Here is an 18,813-nt window from a genome sequence, read left to right as displayed (position 1 = left end):
CCCCCACCCCCGAGCCGGTACACAAAGAGACACACACACACAGAAACGTAATGAGCTGAGACCTATTAAAAATCAATTTTATAGCTGCTTTCCACGCTCTCTTTATGTTCCACTCTAACAGCAAAGCCATCACTGAAATTGCCCAAAGCGTGAGAGGGGAGGGGAGGCTTTGATGGACAGGCTGAACTCACAGTTACAGGTCAGGTGCAGCAAGCACGTGTGTGTGTGTTTGTGTTGTGTGTGTGTGTAGTTAGATGACTTATACAGCTTCATGGAGATGTAACAAGCCTTTCTGTTGACTCAACGGTCAAATCAAGCTGCTCTACATCAAAAAAAGACATTTCCTGTTCGTTTCAGAGATCAATTCTTTGATGCCTGTACTGGACTCAATACATTTATATTTGGACCTTAAAAATATTACATATGAAAAACTGTAATCTACCGCATAAATCATAAGTAATTCAAAAGCAACCCACACAGGCTGACCTGAACTGTGTATAATAGACATTAATTTTCCATTCATGTCTATGAGGAGCACAGCAGAACGCTCCTTTATTCAAACTGAGCAGAGGGGACACTATTAGACACTGAAATGACCATTAATAGGGCATTAATAGAAGGTAATGACAATAAACTGGCTGATTAAACACAGTATAATTTTCAGCCTGTGCAATGCTGTAACCGCACTGACAACACTGCCGTGCTGTTTTCCTGTTCTGCCTGAGTGTTGCTCCAGCACACGAGCAGATTTCAGAATGGACTCTGTTCAATCGCAGTGGCTAACATTACCAGACAGTTGTGTTTTACAGTGTCAGCTGCCTGGTCATTAAAAAGAAAGCCCTACAGGCACGAGTGCTTCTACCAATTTTGCATATAGTTTAAGCATTTTTGTGTAATACCAAAGTGTTGTGTTCTTTCTGCTTAATCAATAAAATCTGTTGGATTCCTTTGCTGTTAAAAGAATGTAAATGGTTTATTACAGTGTTAATTTAATCAACAAAAACTATGATTTAAAAAACCTTTTTATTTTTGACAAAAGCTTGACTAAAAGGTGTAATTTGTAGAATACAGCCAGAATTCAAAGGTAGCTCCAAAACTACACGATATATCAGAGTAACCAACAACTGCTGCTCTTTGCTAGCTATCCTTGTCTGTAGCTAGCTACCGTAAGATAATTAGCTCATGGCTCAGTTAGCCGTGGAGCCAGTGGCCATGGAGTTTTCCTGGACCGGGACCTCAGATCACAGGGGGAGTCACCAGGGGTGACGGGGCCCAGCTCAACTGGATTTGGCCGACTGACATGACAGAGAAGAAGAATCAGCAGTGGGTGAAAACAGCTTTTAGACCCGGAAAACGTTCACATCTTACTCTGAAGACTGTGTTGGTGAGTTTTATATCATTTATGTAAGAATTGAATTAAATGTATTTTACAATTAGTTAACATGGCAATTAAGCTAATCTTAGTTTCGGTAAAGGAGAGCAACCTGAATTCAGATGCTGCCGGGTTGTATTTTTCTGTGCAGTAAGGAAAATATTACATTCATTTATTACACCAACAACTGGTATATATCTCCCTGCTGAAACTACAGGGGCTATTGGATTTTCACCTCTTGACTAGAAGGTACTTTTATGAGACAGGTTGGGCCGGAGCTAGCCCATATTTCTGCAACAGAGTACGTAGATGTCTTCAACATAATGTCAACACTGTCGTTTCTTCACATTCTGTCGATAATGATTTTTCAAAGTTTTAAACTAAATTCTTACCATAAATTGCTCCCTAAAAGCGAACAACAATTTCTTCAAACTTCTTGAAAACAAGACTTGACAAAATATATTTGCTGTGGAATAAAAATTAAAAGATTAAGTGAAAGATGGACAAAGTCAGCAAATGCAGATATTTTTGCCTTTCAGCTAGAGTGCCCTCACTGCTAATTCAAATGCTAATAGCAGATCACAAGTTCAATTTTTCTGACATACAAATTGTACAACACATCACCTACACAATTGAATAGGTCGGTTGCCAATGAATCCCAAAATGACATAGGTAGGTTTACCTAGGTTGAGATAGGAAAACTACTTGGTTAGGTTAAGGGAAAGATTGTGGTTTGGGTTAATAAGTATGTCACTTATGTTACTCTTGTTACAAACATATGAAACTTAAGTTACATTACGTATGTGACGTAACTTAACTATTTCACCCAGTTAAAATAACTCACATTTGACTTTTGGTTTCATTTCCTTCTGCCTGACAAGAAATGTAACTATGGGTCACAATAATCTGCTTGCACAGTCAGCCTATGTGGACATTTAACTGATAAGGATGGGATGAACAGTACTGTAGTTTGAATTTCAAAACAAAAGTGACAGCCCCAATTCATGTCTAAGTACAGTAGTTAACAGTGAGTGACAGTCAGGAGTGCTGATGGAATGTATATGGCTAATTTTTATTACAAATAATCACACTTAGAGAGAAAGTATCTTCCTTAATGGGTGCCTGGACAAAAATAAGGTCACAGTGGAGGTCTGAGCCTCCTGTGTGCCTGTCAGTTAATCTGTGCCAAGCACAAAAACAATATCGCCACTCGTACTGCGGAAGTTAATCTTCGAGGAAAATGAAGTGAAGTAGCGAAAACATGTTTGTCTGGAAATCTTTGTTTTGTTTGTGTGTGTGTGTGTGTGTGTGTGTCCTTTCTGAGCAGCTGACAGTTGCACAGTGTTTGTCTTTAACTTTTGAAAGCCTTATCATCTCTTTCTCTTCCTCATCGCTCTAATGTGCTTCAGCTGCGGACTGATAATGGACAAACTCCCCAGACGCAGTCACACACACACACACACACACACACAGTTAGCAGGACACTGTCAAGCCGGCAACAGTCGCTGTCTCATTATCAAACAGCTTTGAAACCTGACTGAATATCATCTTAAAGGCAGCAAGCTAATAAAGGACACATTTATGAGGTTTTTTTTTTTTTTTTCTGTGGAACAAACAAAGATGGGGATCGGTGGTGCAGTGGTACATTACACTGTTTGAAAGTGCTGTGATCAAAGGCAGATCTGTTTCATTCTTTCTCTCTGAGGCCTTTGTTGTTTTGGAGTATGAAGAGCTGAAGGATAGTGTGACACGTGTGTGCCGGGCGGTAAGGGATTAGTACTGGATGCATGGATGGATGGATGGATGGATGGTTGGATGGTTGGATGGATAATGCCACAGGGTCTCTCCTGTGTCTCTCCCCCATTGCTTCCCCCCCTCTCTGGAAAACCAATCCCACTTCAGCAGGCTTAAGGGTCCACTCATTCACACAAAGTCAAGCCCGTGCGACCATGTGCTCAGTGGCTTCTAATAATAAACACGGCATGCCCAGAAAGATGAGAGTTCTTCATGTTGAAGATTATTGAGTTAACCAGATAACAATAACACCATTTCATGGTCCAAGATGTACCCTACAAGGCTCAGAGACATCAAGCACCACCCAGTCTATATCTGTGGGTACACATTGAAAAATTCTGTCTTTCCCTTATAGAAGAAATTCAATTTTGCAGCGCACCATCGTATTGATCGGAACATCTGTCGCTCTTCCTTTTTGTCTGACAAGCCATGATATCTGGTAACAGCTCAGCCCTGGGGGAGTCTTCTTGATTTCAGCTGAGTGAGACAGGGCTGTGAACAAAACCTCTGGTGATCAGCCTGATGGATTTGACCATTCACGTGCGGTCAGCTTTCTTTTCCCACTCACAGGAAATTTTCTATCAACCCCACTCCTCTGCTCCTGGAGTGATGTAGAAAGAAACACTATACTGGAGGCAATAGACTGGTTGTCCTGTTTTGAAAGAATATGAACCCAAACTGAGAGTGTATCATTACAATTCTCCCACTAAGTGGAGGAGGAGTGTTTAAGTAGAACTCATGTCTAAAGAAAGATGAAACAAAACACTGAAAATTTGAGAGACTCGCCGACAGGACAAATATGTCTTGAATAGACTGTGTGATCTATGGTTGACTTGGTAAGCTAGCAAGTTGCTAACTGACAGTTAGCAGAGCTATTGTGATCATAATCGCTACTGACTAGCGTTAGCATGTTTCCAGCTGGCTAGTGCTCTACAGTAGCTGCTGCTACGAACCCTGCTAGCCCTTACATGACCTATCTTTTAGCACTGCCTATATGAAACAGAGCAGGGGCGTAAGTGCTCGTACCAGATGCACGCTGAAACCCCCACCAGGAGTTGCATATGCATATTATGCTTATCAGCCTTCTATCAATATTATTCATTTAGAGTAAATCAATAATGAAAAAGGTAAATGCATAGCCAGATAGCTGCTTTTGACCGTCCGTCACTGCGTCCAATCCCCAGACCCCCCAACCCCTTGCCTTTAGGTGGCCACCCCAAGAATTTTAGTGGCCTCCACTATGAAAAAGAACGTGCATATTATACACATGATACATATTATATTGAGCATAACGTGTGGTTTTGTAGAACTGACAAATGACATCCGCTGCCTGCCAAGAAATATGGATAACCAGTGTAATGTCATCCCGGCTTGAAAGGAGACCGACGCGTCAAACTGCCGTAAAAACCTCCAAGACATCATGAAAGCTTCATATGATTTTGTTTTGATCTTGATTTGGAGGGTAAGATGTCAGAATAGGCGGGTGGAGAGAGGGTGAAAGCCACACTTCTGATGGCGCTGTCTGTGATGTGGTGTTCAATCAAAGCCAACAGTGTTTTAACTCTTTGAAGCTACGTGCTCATTCCCTTTCCCTTCTTCAAATCGCACTTCAGAGATGACAAAAATATCATAGTTCAAATGTCATCTTTTATCCCCGTCAGGCCTCGCATTACAAAAGAGATGAAGATGAAGAATTATGTTCTCAATATTTGATACATTTCTGAAACATTAACAAGCTGCTGCAGATGGCCAGAACAGACTCAATCCCCTCAGCCCACTGAGCAGCGCTCGCAGATCAAACGCCCGAGTGTGTCTTTAACCGTGTCCTAGTGGGTGTGTGTATTGATCGTGGAGGAGGCATTAGTTCTCTGGTTATTAATAGCCTGAGTAGGGAAGCCTAATGGGAGCTCTACTTCCTCCAACTGGTTTATTCATAGCAGGATCATTACTACCATAATTGACCCTCTTCCTGCTTGTCTGTCTGACTAACGGACTGCGAAACACACCGCGTGTGTGTCCTGTGTCCATGTACCTGTCTCTAACTCTCTCTAACACACACGCACAGATACATACATGCTCCTTTCCTTGTGCCTCTGATCTATTTTCCTGCTATACAAGCTAAACAACGTAAAACAGATACTTTATATTCTCTCTAGAGCATTTTTGTGAATGTGTGTTCTCCCTCCTGCTCTTTTCCATATCCAATACTCTGACAAGAGGCTGCCCTGATCACCTCCCCCTCCCCCGGCATAAAACCCTCGAGGCGACAAATTATTCATAAACTATTTCCCATCTTTATAGATATGCTTTCAAAAAGCTTTTCCTTGTCCACCATTTACTCTGCATTAAGGGTGAGCACCGAGTGCATGTGTAAACGTGTGTGTATGCACAGTATCTCCACTGCCTGAGAAATGAGTCTTGGCTGAAGCACGGTCCTCCCCTCCGGCTCGCATCTCACAGTAGCTGTACACACAGAGCTGCATCTTTCTGCCTCTCACAGCCCCGCTGCTACAACTCCCTGCTGCCCTTTCAGCGGATAAGCAGCGGACAACCAAGTAGGAAAAGCAGGATGTGACAAAATTCTATTGTGTTTTCTTTTTCTATTCCATCACATCTCCTGAATCCTCCTTTTTTTCCTATTTATATCAGCAGATGAAACTATTATTTTATTACTAATGAATATTCGCTTCCATCTGCGCCCGTGCAGGTCCTCTCTGCCCACACAAACCCGGTTGTAAAGCTTCCTGCCCTGAGGCACAGTTTGACACAAGTGTACTGTAGTAAACAGCTGTTGAATCAGTTCACAATGCATGTGCTGATTTAAAAGCAGAAATATGGTTGTTTGTTGTGGTCAGTACAGGAGGACAATGTAGAAATTGAACAGCAGCTGGAAGTGCAGAATATGAAATAAACAATGTTGGTCTGATGTGTCACAGTATTAACTTTGTATGATTTTCTGAATGTGGCACAGAGCTGTTTCTTTTTCAGAAATATTTTTAATATTGAGCATTAAGATTCATGAATGAAATTGGAAATAGCAGTCTGAGAACCACTTTCAGTCTACTTAACATGGTTTTACTGCAGTTTTCAGTCATCAGATGGAAGGTCAACCCAATCACCAGAATAAATGTTAGCTAAGTAGGTTTCTGCAAATTCTATCTGAACGGTTCTTTATGTTGCAACTTTACATTTGTTTTGGTTGAATTTTCTATTCCTCTCTCTGGCCACAGCGCTGTGCAATGCTCTGTTTAGGTTTAGGCACAAGTCAGAACATCCCCTGTTGTGTTTGTGGTGACCAAAACATGTCATTTCAGCCAAAACATTTTTTTTTCTGACACTAACCAAGTGTTTTTTTTGCGCCTAAACCTAACCTGACCATAAACACAGCATTTTCACAGGACAAAATTGAAAATTGAACATAAAGTTGCATGGTTAAACTTTCCATGGTTTGCAGAAATGAACATTACCAACATTTATTCTGGCAATTGGGTTAAAGATTTGACTCACTCCTTGTGTCAGTGTCTGGCAAACACTTGCTTTAGGCGAGTTTGCAGGCATCTGACAAGACAAGGATATAAAAAAAAACAACTTCTCCATTATTCATGCTAGCTTAAAATAAAAGTCACATTTTAGAAACTTTGACAAAACTATGTATGTTGCAGCTGCGAACAACTAAAGGCATTTTAATTTAATTTGGACATTTTAATCAAATGGATTTCTAAAGGAATGTGTGCACATGTGTGTTTGCATGAGTGTTTTTAACGGACATTGTGTGTGTGAAGTGTTCCTTTTCCTTTCACCCTGCAGTTATAGATCCTTCCTGTCAGGAACGAGGAAGATGGTTTTGGTGTTTTGCTTCGGAGAGAGCGAGCTCTTTGTTAAGCAGTGTTTGTCCTCTCTCACCTACTTATGTAATGGATACACGCATGCACACACACACACCGGCTGGAAAAATGAGGAAACAGGATTTGTTTTTGTCAGCTCTCAGCTCAGAATCCCCCCCGCGGAGCGCTTCCTGATCTGGATGTGAGAGTATGTAAACATAGACACTCAAAGATGCAAAGACGCGTAACATAGAAACAAGCATGTTTATGCATCTGTGTGCAAAGACGAACAGGTGGGCTGACACCCACGCACACGCAGATGTTCACGCTCAAACAAATACACACACACACGCATACACACGTCTTCCTTCCCACCGAGTCAACAAGTTGGTGGTCACTTTGGTGTGGATGAAAAAAAAAGCAACAATTTCCCCTCCAGCTTCCACTCAGGATGTGACAGCGATTGACCGTTTTCCTGTGGACACACGGAGACAATGTCAGCATTAGTAGCCATTAACCTCCGAGCCACATTCATAAAAAACACAGCAGCTCCGCTTCCACAACATGTTTATCTAACATGGGTTACAGGATGGATTTTACTGCAAACACAAGTCGTGCCTTCTGAACCACTTCCCCTCTTCGACTTGGATAAACAGATGATGCAGCGGGGTTACAGAGTTCTTAGTGTTGTGATCTTTGCATTTATTTATTCTGTTTTAAGCGTATCAAGCTACAAATGATGAACGCATTTGTATTTTGTGTCATCCTAATAATGTTGCATGGAGCAGAATTGAAGTGAATGGAAATATTGTGCAAATGTAAAACCAAATGTCAAACTAAACATTTCTCAAGCAGCACTCGCCAAACATGAGTCTGAAGGTCGAGGAATGCTCGGAACAAAATAGTTTGTGCAGCGAGTCACAACAGCAATCTTACAATGTACAGCCTGGTAATATTTCTGTTACATAAGTCTGCATTGATTGGCCTGTTCCTATTCTATCTAAACTCTTTCTAACACACAAATGTAAAGACATCAGACATCAGGCAAACACTGTCCATCAACCTTGACTGTGTTTGAGCCCCAAGCAATCAATGACATAAACACAGAGTCCACCTCTCCTCGTCCTGCCGCCCTCCGCCTGTTGAGTACAAGACCTTGATCCGGGATTTTGTGGTGGAGACAGGTCTCTGTAAAGATGTACACACAACAGGCTGATTTCCTGTTTTCTATCCATTTTATTCTCCTGCGACTGGCCAATTGCTAAGCACACTTTTAAATACAAGCTGGTCTGGTTTGATGGTTGAAAGATACAGTTTTTGTCCCAAAGTCAGCTGCTCTTCATCCAAATCCCTTCCTTTCCAATACTGATGAATGTATTTCTGTAAAAGGTTACATATGCTTAGGTTGTAAAAAGAAGTTACAAAAATATGTTATATGATTATATGTCGTTGATCAAGTGACTGATTGAATTGGTCAAACTGGGATAATGGAGCAAACTTCCAGACAGTCAATGAAGTGTGTGACTCCTGGGAGAGGGACCCCTCCTCTGTGGCACTTATTCATCTTTCCATCTTTTCTTTCTGTTAGAAGGGTTTTGTTTCTTTTCAATATGTTTTCCCTCACTGCCATTAAGGGTCTGAGGACAGGGGATGTCATTCTTTGTACAGATTGTATAGCCCACTCTCCTCACAATTATTCCTGGTTTTGCACTTGGATGTATCACTATTTTTCAAAAAGCCCAGTGCTGCAGGTGTTCACACCACTAAGCAAGAATCCATTACAATTCCTCTTAAAACTGAGAACTCCTTCGCACTGAGGTGTTGGAAGCTTTTTACATTAACATTCCTGCTTTTCATTCACTTAAATGAGACAACATGCTGTGCAGCTCCTGCTCCTCTGTGTCTCTTCGAACCAGGAAAGTGGCATTTAGATGAGTTTGTGTGTTGCTTGTAGTGAATTCATATTTGCCAACACTGTACTGTTGCGTTCATGATTGTCATGTTTTTTACTTTCAAACACCAGTGTGATGTGAAGGCTTCTGATGTGTGCTGGTTCTCATCGTGCATGCAAATGTCTCAACCCAGTTTTAATATACTGGTTAACCACATGTATGCTAATAGAGGAGAACTGGTGTAGAAATGTGCTTACTCCTTTATCAAATGTATTACTGTTCGCTTCTTACACATCATGTGACACCTTCAACACACGCCTTCCTGTTGCAACCACGAATGTAGAGCAAATTAAACGTTATATAATGCATATTAAAGGGACAGTTCACCCCAAAAATCAAAAATACATATTTTCCCTCTTACCTGTACTGCTGTTTATCTATTTGTTTTGCTGTGAGTTGCAGTGTTTTGGAGATATTGGCTGTAGAGACGTCTGCCTTCCCTCCGGTATAATGGAACTAGAGGGCACTCAGCTTGTTGTGCCAAAAGCACCAAAACAAAAATGCATTTCAAAACTCAAGAGCAATGTCTTTTTCCAGAAATCATGAACTACTTACTGATAATACACAGACCTTGATTTTTGGGAGAAAAAAGCTTTAAGCACCACAAGCCAACACAAACAAACTGTGAAACCCTGGAGAACAAGCCTCATGTGCCCAACTGCTGTATTGCATATTGTCACATGTGATACATGCCCCGAAAGCACCGAGACAACTTGCCCCGCAGTGACGTGAACATTTTCTGGCAATAACACAAGCTAACTTCAGGACAGGTATTTGGTTTAGGTATCAAAATAAACCTTTTCTCATCTGTATTCTGTTGAGAAAACAATATAATTGAACTTACTTATCAACGTTTTATTACATAAATAGTGCAGTTTGGTTTTATTTACTTTTGTGGTTGGAAAATATTTTTTAAAATGTTCTCACCTCAGATTACAGATTACATACACTGCATCTAGTTCTATTATAAATCTATGGCACCAAATCTGATGGTAAATGTTGAGCACTTTGTAGTATCCCAGCAAATGAGACGATCTTGTAAGCCACTAGGATTCACCCTCTGGGCACCGTGAATGTAACGGCAATCCATCCGAGCTGTTGAGATAGTTCAGTCAAGACCAAAGTGTTGACTGACAGACAGACATTGCCATCAGTAGAGCCATGCTACCTGTGTGTATGTTTGTGACGTGCTTTACATTCTGCCAGTGTGTTAGAAAGAAGAAAGAAAGTGAAGAAAGTGTCCTGGTCTTCTCTTTAGTCCATAATCCCCAGTTTTGAAAAGAAAAAAAAAAAAGAAAACTGGTCCACTAACCTCAATTTAACAACCTCTTCACCTCGTCAGCCATCTACAGGATCGTGTGTGTGTGTGACCTCACATTTGACCGTCAGATGCATTTACTTCATCTCGAGCAGGTGCACTGGGTCGCATCCATCGCCATGTGAAGCATGAAAGTAGGCTTTAACCTCACTCCTCCCTGTTGCCCTATCCGACACCCCTGCACCCCCTTCTCCTCCCCCTTCTCCCTCCTCTCTCACACCTGAAGTTGTAAACTCAGCAGGCAGAGTGTGAGGAGGGCGGAGATGTGAAGAGATTGGGACGGAGGTGGGGGTGCTGTTATTTACTGCGGAGAAGTGGAAGACGGGGGGCTGGGAGTGTGTTTTTGTCTGTGTGAGAGGAAAAGAGAGACACACAGTGTGAAAGCATGGAGCCGAGCTATTTTTAACTTGCTCAGGCAGCCTGATAGGGCAAGTCTATATATAGTGTGGCAGAGGCAGCTCGGGTAACTGTGTGAGCGTGCGTGTGTGTGTGTGTGTGTGTGTGTGTAACGAGAAGCCATTCAGGGTGACGGTGACTCTTCAGCTGGAACCAGGTTCTCCAAAACTACACACACACTACACACTAGTGATGATGATGCTGCAGGTCACCAGCTTATCCTATTTAATCCAGTCACTCAACGCATCCATGTACACAACTGAACATATCAATTATCTAAGGTAGAGGTAAAAAGTCAAACAGTTTTTAAAGATAACTTAACATTTATGTAACTACTCGTGTAAAAATGTAAAGATACTTTCTCCACTCTTAACCATTGCTTCTTCTTCTACTTCAGGCATCAGTGGACATTTGCTACCTACTTAACTAGATGGGAATCCAAGCCGGACCCTCACATGTGCTTATGTGTTTGTGAGGTCTATTGCTGGTTTTATAGCGATGATACAAGTGGCAGGTGTCTGTGAATGTGTGCACATGAACAAATAGCAGAGGGGGTGAGCCACGGGGCAGCTGCCGGTGTGGTCATTTGTTGTTTCAGGTGTTTTGACAGGCAGGCGCTGGGAGCATTGCGGAACAGCTGAACATTTGTCTGGACGTGCACATCAAAGCCGGCTCGAACAGTATTAGCTCAGCTGCAAATGTAGTCTCTTTCTCTCACACACACAAACACCCACACCACAAAGCAGATCGAGGACTCAACAGTAAATTGTAGAGCGCTTCAGTCACCAGCGTGTCATCGGATATTTTTGGTGCTCTGATGTCATTGTCAAGTGGAGAAAAACCTCCTCTCGAAAGCTGCTTTTCTTAAATGTAATGCAGCCATCGATTTGATTTGTGAGCTTTATTAGCTGCAGCAACCAGAACCAGTGCTGATGATGGGTTAAGTCTTCCGTCTGTCCTTCATCTAGTTTGATTATACAACATTAAAGGTGTTATTGATGACATTCAGCCACTAAATGTCTCATTCCAGCCACTCTTAAGTTTTTTTTTCGACAAACTGGCAACTACCTTGCCTTATTGCTGATGAAACACGGATACCACGTGATACCAACGCTGTTATACCACTGGCAAACCTTGTTAGAAGCTGGGACCAACCGTCAGAATTCCTACACAGACGTGAACAAAACAATCAAGCATAAAGTCACATCATTTGGACTGTCACGTAAAACCAAAAGCAAACTGGATGGCTTTAGATGTATTATATGGACCATGTGGACTGACAGATGCTTAGGATTATTTGCAAGTTATTGGAGATAAATGGAAAGTCAGCGTGTCAGTGTCTTCATTGAACTTTACATGAATTCAATAGGAGGCACAAAAGAGACTCTCTGTGGGAACGAGAGCATTTGCAAGTGCCTTAATGTCAACCACTCCTCCTGGTTTAAGATACACACTTTCCACTCAAGGTAGAGACCAGAGCATTAATCATTCAGCAGATGGGGTAGGCGTGCGCACGTGTGTGTGTGTGTGTGTGTGTGTGTGTGTGTGTGTGTGTGCGTGCAGGCGTGCATGCAGCAAAGAAAATGCCATGGCTGAATATCAAATAACAGTCCTTCTGACCCTGGCCTTTTTACATGAGCTCCAAAGGTCTCATCCCTCTGCATTATCACACCCCTCATTACTTATTCATGACCAAGAGTTACACTCTCAATGTTTCGCTGCATGTGTGGCTGCTTGTGTATGTCTCTGTCCATGACTGTTTCCACATACATTTTGCATACCGTCTACAGTATATGTTGAGGTATCTACTTTTTGGCTGCACAAAACAAATCCACATAAATACAGTTTCATTGTCATTGTTACTACAAGATCCCGTTAGCTTATGAAGTCACAGCAGGCTGCCAATTTAGTTTTTTAGTGTCACAGAATACCTGGCCTCATGAAAGCCTTAACTGAAAGTGATACCAATGACTTCCACATACTTCAAATTTGCCACAAATGCTTATCTCATGTTGGTGCTAGAAGAAAAGTCAGGACCATCAAAGTCATTAGGATTCATCCTCTGGGAACCATGAATGTCTTTGCAAAATTGCACAAGAATCCATCCATTGAGATATGTCAGATGCATCTGTGCCAAAACCCCCCAAATGTGAACCTCATGGTGGTGCAAAGGAAAAGTTAGGGGGTCACCAACATTACCCACAATTCACAACATAAATATCTGAACCAAATTTTACAGCAATCCATTCAATAATTGTTAAGATATTTCAACACTGCCACACTGCTTGAGTGGCCACACAAAGTGGCTTGTGCATATGATAATACAAACTCATCAATCACCCCCAGTGTACAACATTCTACAGAGGTTTTCAGTGTTGATGCAGGCAGTTGTATCAACATCTGTTCTCTGTTAAAGTGCTTGCTGTGCTTTATACAGCAACAAGCTAACTTGGATAATCTCCTAACTGAAGTGGTTTACTGGAGGGGAGTAGGAAAAGTCCATAATCCTGCAGCAGAGAGTCTGTGGCTAGAAAACACGGTTCCATCCAGCTTCTTTCGAGGATCATAAAATTCAGATTCAAGCCCAACAAAAACCAGTTGAATGTCACTGTTTACCGCTGCTGAATAAACCGGCACATGGGTATCTCCTCCCCAGCTCAGCGTATTTCAGTAAGTCATGATATCATATTCTGCGGCCTCCTTAACCGTAACATCTGGCTGAATTCAGATCATCCTAGCGTAAAGCAGAAACGCTACAGGCAGCCGATCTGCTGTTTCTTCTGCTTTGTGTTCTGCATGTGATAGGGTGCCTTCCAGCTGAGTGGCCAAAGAGATAAGCTCCGCTCACACACATGCACGTGCACGCACACACTCATGTGTGGACACAGGCTTGTACAGAGACGTAGAAAGAGGCAGAGAAATACATCTGTGCAAGGTAGATAAGACCACTGCCGAACAAGAGCCACTCGCACACACACTCCCCCCGTCTCTTTCGAACACACATTACCACCCTGTCACGCCCTGCACACATGCACACCACTCCCACTGAAATTTCCACCTGCATCAATCTCAGCTACTCAAAAGTCTCCAGCTGATTCTGCCTCAACAGGCACTCTTTAATGTTCAAAGGAGAGCTCACATAGAAGGGACGATGCTTTTCACACAATGGTTTGTTGCTGTTTCTGTTAAAAGGTTGTTAGTTGGTGTCGATGTGACCGTGGATAAATCCACATGAGAACATGTGTGAATTATGTGTAAAATACATTGTAAATGCAGTATTTCATTATTCATCCTTGCGTGTGGCACAAGACTTTTCTCTCTGACTACACAGTTGTGTTTGATTATATTTTTTATTTGGGCAGAGCGGGCCCTCGTTGAAAAGAATTCCTGTTGATGTGACACTTCCTCCCTGAGCTTTTTAAAGCTCCCCTGTGGCACTCAGCCCTCGGAGAGAGTGCTGCACATTTAGCCATCCATTTGTGTGGCATGCCCATGTATTTGCCACGCGCTGGCATGGGTACCTTCCCCAACACGCATGGCAGGCACTCCCAGTAATTGGCCTGGAGAATCACTTGAGTGTGCATGCAAGCAGCTCCCTAACATGAGGAGTTTGCCATACATTTGCTCACGCAATTGAGTTCCCTTATTTCTCTGCATGCACAGAAAAAAATATGAATACAATGACCTACATACACATTCCAGCATTGGCACAGATATGCATATACTGGTAACACTTATAATAACCACCATTAAATTGGCATTATATAGTTTTGGAGATTTAAACTCAAAATTTGAATATTTACAATATTAATGATAAAAAAAGAAAGGTGGCAGGGTCCGCCACATATAAACAAAGTAAAACAGTATGAAATTGTGTTGTTGTCATTGCACAACCTAATCAGGAAGAGGCATTGTTTTCCCAGGTCGCTATCCCCAGCTAATGGTGGAACAACTGGAATATCTATGGAAACTCTGAAAAAGATACCCCACTGATGGAGGAGGCAAAGAAGGGGAAGATGGAGAGTGATAGAAACTGATGTAAAACAAGAGTGAACGGACGGGCATTCACTCAATGGAGAGCGCCGGTGTTGTGTCAAAGTCTGTTCCCCCGCTGATATGTGTCCCTCCTAAACAGAGACTTGAGACGGTTTAAAACCAGCGTTCTTTCTACTAGATCTGTATGAAACAAAACCTGCCTATTTAGTAATACAACTGGGTGTTTTACTCTGCCTCTCCATAGCACTGAGATCAGGGTATTAAGGTCAGATTGGGATTCTTACGGTTGAGTATGCTTTGGACGGTAGCCATGTTGCTAACACTGTCTTTTCGAAAGTGGCACAAATAGTAATACCACATGTGGGCAGTAGTAATTTGAAAAATTGTCTTTAGTTAATAGTTATTTCATTGTCAACAAAAAAATGAATGCTTTAAAAACTATTAATTAAGTAAATGTAAAGTATTATACACATCAATTGCAACTTTACAATAAACAATTGTTTAATAAATGGTTTATAAAGCATTTCATTGTTTGTCAACAGTCAAATAACTATGAATAAAAGTTTAATTAACTATAAATCGACCATTTATTAATGATGGTTATAATAGTTGTTACTCATATAATAAGTAAACATGCCTTTACTTTTACATGCAAGCCTCATTTTCCTCCATCCTGCCTACAAAGTTTTGTTTTTATAGAAAAAAATGTTTCCACCACATAGCCTGCACGGTGTGTGGCCAGCTTGTGATGTCACATGCCCACATTCAAACATAGATCAAAATCTGTGGGAAAAAAACACATAAATCATCTGCCTGGTTGGGATGGAAATGTAATCAAGGAGCTGATTTTTAAAAGACCACATTAATCCTGAGAGTGAGTCAGTTATTTTTCCAAGTGTAATGCATCAAAAGCTGCCCAGCCCGCGTGGGCTGACAAGATACTACAAAACATAACAAGCAAGAGCAATAACATAATGAGAACAAATATAATACACCTCCATATGTGTCAAACAGTGTCAAACCAAAGATGAACACAATCCTGCTCCTTAGAAATTACAGCTATAAAACATAACAGAGGCACAGACGGTGTCTCTAACACATCAAACATGAAGCTCCCTCCTACGCCGACGATAAAACACTTCATCTGTAAACATGTACTGAACACTTCATTCATCTGACAGAGAAAACACATCAGGACACTGCAGAGAGTTTAGGGAAAAGCCTATATCTAAGATTGTGATATTGTGGCACATTTCATTTTCGATCTCTCCAGATCACACCGGTGATACTTTCTATTCTCCTCTGGAACTGAGTGGAAGCATCCGAAGTCCACCACCAGCGGCAAGATACCACATCCCAGCCGGGCACATACACACCTTTGTACTCTGGTCGGAGCAAAGCTGAAACAGAAGACGTCTTACATTTCTATTTTATATCATCAAAATGAGCAAAAAGGCAAATATATGTTTTATTGCGACTTGCCCCTTCCATTAAGATGTTAAATAAGTGGAATTATGTATTTATGCTTTAAGGGGTGTTGTAATCCCTGAGCCTGACATTATTCCATCGTAAAAATCCAGCAAATGTTACAGATATGCATGAATTTTAAGCTGTAAAGAAATGCTCATTTTAGTATCCCAGAATATATATTTTGATTTATGATCCAATGAAAAGGTTATAAAATGGTATGTGCCATCTGTGAAGTCAATCTGTCCAGAAACTGTGGACATTTGTTTTATTTTAATTGATTTAACCTAGTGGTTTTTTTTTCAAGGCAGGTTGAAAAATGAGCACATTTGCCTTTTTTTCAGTAATGCACTGTTTCACACTGATTTCGTTACACAAGACTGGCCAATATTTATGACATGCACAAGGAAAGGCCCAGATTGGCCTGCGAGGCAGCTTATTTTAATAAACCTGAACATTTGCATAGGCAAATATCCTCTGAACATAAAACATCTTTAAAGCGTCAGAGCTGAGGACCAAGCAGGCCCCTCAGCAATCACACTGAATCACACGCTAAGCAGCCATCACACACCAGGGAATTGTGTGTGTGTATGTGTGTGTGTGTGTGTGTGTGTGTTTGTCCACACTTGAACGTACACGGTTTAATTCGTGTGCACATCTGTGTGGAGGTGTGCGTCCCATCCCCTACCCTCCACCCCCCCTCTTGTTTCCCGTAACATCAAGTGCTCGTGGTCTCTGGTGGCCATGAGGGGGAAAACCAGAAGTACCTCTTCAGTGAGTGAGAGGAGGAAGGGGAACCACCAACACCATCATCGTTTTCACAGAGAGAGGCGGGGGAGGGGAAGATGGAGGAGGGATGAAGAGAAGGTAAAAAGATGTAATTCAGTAGTGATGATAGTGGGAGTTTTTTCATATATCAAGAAAAATAACTTCAGCAAAAGTCTTAATTTGTTACGTTTTGGCAAAAATTGGTGAAGACCCAAATGCAAAAGGAGCCAGGCAGAATGAAAGAACAAATGGGGAGCTTTATTAACAAAAGCTGAATACTCAAAAACACAGAATCCAGAAAAAAAAATGTGCAAAAAACAGCACAAAACAAAGAAGCAACACAAAGAGCTAGAATGAAGTACAACCAAAAGCAAAGTTCAAATCAGGAAAAACACGAGGAATGAAGCCAGAAAACACAAAACCAGAAACATACAGGACAGACTGACAAAGACATCAGGGAGCACACAGGCTGTAGACACACGAGGGCTGATTAACAAACAAGACACAGGTGGACAGAAAAAGGGCGGGAAGTTACACAAAAGGAGGAACTGAAAAGCAACAGGCAACACATGAGAGCAAGACTTCAAAATAAAACAGGAAATGACAGAAAACACAAACTGAAACGTGACAATATTACAATGCTGCAATGTCATGATTGCCAATATATTGGACATTTCCAGTATTAAGAAACGAAGAACCTTGCAAAACTTCTTCAGCACACGCCCCACACTGATAGACATCTGTCAGCTCTACAAACTGAAGGTCTGCTGTGTCATGTGGTGTTGACCGATAAAGGGGGTCTTTCTTGAACACTCTTCTCCATCACAAACTTGGAGGAGAAAATACAAGCAGCAATTTTAGGAAGGAGGCAATGGTAAGACATGGCCATTTTAGTTTAAAACATTCTGAAACAGTGTTGGTTTGTCTTTCCACATTCACCTCTGGTTTGGTCGAAATAAATCTTTAGTTTACAGAGTAAGACTTAAAAAAATGGCGGCTCTAAACGCTGTTTTCACCTGCTGCAGATGCTCGCTTCATGCCTCTCCTGTCCCTGCCTGCTGTGTCTTCTCATTCCCAGAGTCATAGTCCTGGTCAGAGCTGCTGTCAATCACCCAGTCCCAGCCTGGTCTCCATCCTTGTTCAGGCTGTCGAGCTGAGCCCTGTTGACCCCATGACATCTCCCATCTCCCAAGGCTGCTACGAGGGCCATTTACCTCTACGGCTAAATGGCCTATTTGCTAAGTATAGTATAGTGAGCTACCTTTGAATTCTGGACATTTCTCACAAATAACACCTTCAACACAAGTATAAAGCTTCTTTAGCAGAAAGTGCATCAAGTTATTAAGACAGACACTGGCACAGTTCATTTAAGGATGAGATGTTTCTTCCTCACTAACACTGTCCACCACCTCACTGAAATCCAGAGCTCTGACCATGTTGGTACACTAATATCTAATCTGTGAGCAAACAGGCGGTTTCCTTAAGTTTCCCTATTGGAATACTGACCATTTTCAACCCATTACTTTTGCTCACTCGCCTCCCAACTACATAGCTGTGAAACCTGTATGTGGTGAATTATAATTTCATGAGAAGAGTGGGTGTCAATATTTCATTTGGGAGCAACATCTGCCTGCAAGTAAGATGGTGGAAAACCATAGACATATGTAGCGATGGATGGAAGGGAGGATGCGGAGGGAGTTCAAAAAACAGTAGGAAGAGGGAAAATTAGATGAGGGTTAGGAGAGAGGGTAAGCAACGAGGGACAGCAGTCGAGGAAGAGTAGGGGGAAGGGTAGGAGAAGAAGAAGAAGATGGAGGGATGGAAAGGTGGAGGGGGAGGGGATGAGGAGAGGGGAGGAACCAGGGAGGAGGGGGAAGGGAGGCACTGGTACAACAGCTGATGCTAAGTTATAATTGCCTCAATTAG

Source organism: Pagrus pagrus (genome assembly GCF_965226575.1).
Source record: "Pagrus pagrus genome assembly, chromosome: 11".
In the NCBI taxonomy this organism is placed as follows: Eukaryota; Metazoa; Chordata; class Actinopteri; order Spariformes; family Sparidae; genus Pagrus; species Pagrus pagrus.
This window is presented reverse-complemented; position numbering follows the sequence as displayed.